The sequence below is a fragment of the Galeopterus variegatus genome, unplaced genomic scaffold (genome assembly GCF_000696425.1).
Source record: "Galeopterus variegatus unplaced genomic scaffold, G_variegatus-3.0.2 Scaffold12800, whole genome shotgun sequence".
In the NCBI taxonomy this organism is placed as follows: domain Eukaryota; kingdom Metazoa; phylum Chordata; class Mammalia; order Dermoptera; family Cynocephalidae; genus Galeopterus; species Galeopterus variegatus.
Window position 1 is genome coordinate 16,316 of NW_007738911.1, and position 3,022 is coordinate 19,337.

The 3,022-nt window shown below is 52.8% G+C and overlaps 1 long non-coding RNA gene and 1 pseudogene across 1 annotated transcript in view; one reads left to right on the forward strand and one right to left on the reverse strand.

The window, feature by feature from the left end:
* Positions 1 to 786, forward strand: part of LOC103581322 — a 5,229-nt gene extending 4,443 nt beyond the window's left edge. Inside the window, exon 3 of the long non-coding RNA XR_549650.1 lies at positions 578 to 786. This is a non-coding gene — a long non-coding RNA (uncharacterized LOC103581322). The remainder of the gene's footprint in view (positions 1 to 577) is intronic.
* Positions 787 to 2,641: 1,855 nt separating this feature from the next.
* The window catches only part of LOC103581323, a 4,770-nt pseudogene continuing 4,389 nt past the window's right edge, over positions 2,642 to 3,022 (reverse strand).

The following is a 3,022-nucleotide window of genomic DNA, read 5'->3' on the forward strand; positions in this document are numbered from 1 at the left end:
CTCTACTTTTTCATTTTCATTTTTTCCATTCAGGTTTCTGATCCATTTGGAATTTATCCTTGTGAACAATGAGAAAAAGATCAATTTTATCATTTTCCATATGGTTATCTAGATATGCCAATGCCACATATTAAAAGGTCTGTTTTTCGGGCCAGACCCATGGCTCACTTGGGAGGTAGTGCCGAGGCCACGGGTTTGGATCCTATACAGGGGTGGCCGGTGCGCTCGCTGGCTGAGCGTGGTATGGACAACACCATGCCGAGGGTCGCGATCCCCTTACTGGTCAAAAAAAAAAAAAAGTCTGTTTTTCTTCAGCTGACTTTTATTGTAACCCAGATGTCCACTGCAGTGGGGTCTGTTTCTGGATTTCCATCCCATCCCGTGGTTAGTCTGTGTCCTTGGGCTGGTACCCTACTGAGTAATGACAGGGCCTACCCTGCCCTCTCACAGCGCCCTCCATTGCTCTTCTCCTTAGGCTTTCCCTGCTTCATGCTTGATTGTTCTTCTGAATTGACTTTATATTCAACTCGAAGACATCTCTTTAAAGATCTACAAATACTTTTTTTTCTTTCTGCAGTGTAAATGTCCTGTTTCCTCAACTTTTGGAAAGTGATTTCCAGACCATTCATTCTCCCTGTCCTTTTCCATGAGTCAAGTAAACTTAAAATGTGGGAGACAGAACTGGACCCACTGGCATAGGGGTGATGATGGCATGACTGCGCAGGATAAGGCTTTTTAAAGGGGTGTCAGCAGAATGGGAGACCACGTGAGCAGCTGGAGCCTGGGCTGGGAGGGGTAAGCAGAGGACGGAGGGCACGGGGCCGCTCCTTTCCTGTCCAGACGGGAGGGCAGCGGGGGGTCTCTGCACTTTGTGACATAGGGGGCCAGCTCTGGGCAGCTGGAAAGGCCTACCTTCCTCCTGACCCCGGCGCTGGCCCATGGTCCTCTCCCAGTAGCCCACTGGCCACCTCACTCCGGCTCCATGCGTCACCCATTCTCTCAGCTCCTACGGCAGGGGTGCCCCGTTCGTCGCCTCCCCCACTTGGATGCTTCCCCTCGGCTGCCGCGCTCACCCCCGCAACTAGGCGGTTGGTTCCTTCCGCGCAGGCCCCGCCCTCGCGGCGCCCTCTGAGGTGTTCAGTGTTCACTATCGTCACCGTGGTAACTGTTCTCAGTGGTCAGTTGCTGAAGAGCTGGCCATGGGGCAGACGTTCAGTCTCCTCTGTGAGCCGGTCTTCATTAGAGGAGATGAGTCGTGTGCTGTTCCACAGGAAAGCGTCTCCCCCGTTGCCTGTCCATACGCGATGGAGGCAGTCCCTGCCATTGTGCCTCCTGTCGCCACGTCGGACAGGGCGCTTTGGGGACCCCTGTCGGTGCTGTACACAGCCCTCACAGCCAAGCTGCTGGAGGTGACGATCCCTGTTCCCATGGAGGGACCCCAGTTCGGGCAGGCGGGTGGACGAGTTCTGAGCGGAGTGGGTGCCCTGACTGACCTGGCCAAGGAAATGGAGCGTGTCAAGCCCGAGGCAGGCAGGATGTTGCTGTGCTGTTTAGGGAGGCTAGTGGGATTGTATTTGAAGTTTCATCACTTGATCATCTCTTACTGAACACTTAGAAGTGACAGGCACTGTGTTGTGTTTAAAGACACTATCCAAACACTTAGAGCCAATGGGTCTTTTCCCAGTANATGGGAGGCCGCGTGAGCAGCTGGAGCCTGGGCTGGGAGGGGTAAGCAGAGGACGGAGGGCGCAGGGCCACTCCTTTCCTGTCCGGATGGGAGGGCAGCCGGGGGTCTCGGCACTTTGTGACATACGGAGCCAGCTCTCAGCTGCTGGAAAGGCCTACCTTCCTCCTGACCCCGGCCCCGGCCCATGGTCTTCTCCCAGTAGCCCACTGGCCACCTCACTCCGGCCCCTTGCGTCGCCCATTCTCTCAGCTCCTATGGCGGGTGAGTCCCATTTGTCGTCTCCCCCACTTGGATGCTTCCACTTGGCTGCCGCGGTTGGTTCCTTCTGCGCAGGCCCCGCCCTCGCGGTTCCCTCTGAGGTGTTCAGTGTTCACTATCGTCCCCATGGTAACAGTGTTCTCAGTGGTCAGTTGCTGAAGAGCTGGCCATGGGGCAGACTGAGTTCAGTCTCCTCTGTGAGCCGGTCTTTATTAGAGGAGACAAGTTGTGTGCTGTTCCACAGGAAAGCGTTTCCCCCGCTGTCTGTCCATACGCGATGGAGGCAGTCCCTGCCATTGTGCCTCCTGTCGCCACGTCGGACAGGGTGCTTTGGGGACCTCTGTCGGTGCTGTACACAGCCCTCACAGCCAAGCTGCTGGAGGTGATGATCCCTGTTCCCGTGGAGGGACCCCAGTTCTGGCAGGCGGGTGGACGAGTTCTGAGCAGAGTGGGTGCCCTGACCGACCTGGCCAAGGAAATGGAGCGTGTCAAGCCCGAGGCAGGCAGGACGTTGCTGTGCTGTTTAGGGAGGCTAGTGGGATTGTATTTGAAGTTTCATCACTTGATCATTTCTTACTGAACCGTTAGAAGTGACAGGCACTGTGTTGTGTTTAAAGCCATTATCCAAACACTTAGAGCCAACGGACTTTTCCCAGTAACCCCTGGCACTGTCGGGGGATGGGGTCAGTATGGTAGTTAACTCGTGTACTTGTAGAGGGCAGCAAAAACAGTGTGGAGCAGGCAGGTGTTTAATGGACTATCTCCGAGGAAACGTTTAAAATTAAGGGGCCGAGTTTTATAAAAGACAGTTAAATTCAGGATTTATCTAGACCAGTTATCAGGAGCTTTCTGACTTAGCATGTGTCCTTGTTTATGTAAGAGTCGAATAAAATTAAAGTTTAAATTTTGAGAGGGATAACACATCCATTACCATCATATTGGTTTTATTTGGAGCCATGAAAGTTGATTATTTATACTATATTTACATTTTTGGTCTTACATGGGGTTTTTTGTTTTGTTTTGTTTTTTTAAGTAATAAAAACCACTTAACCAAGAGAAAAGTATGATCCAGAGGGA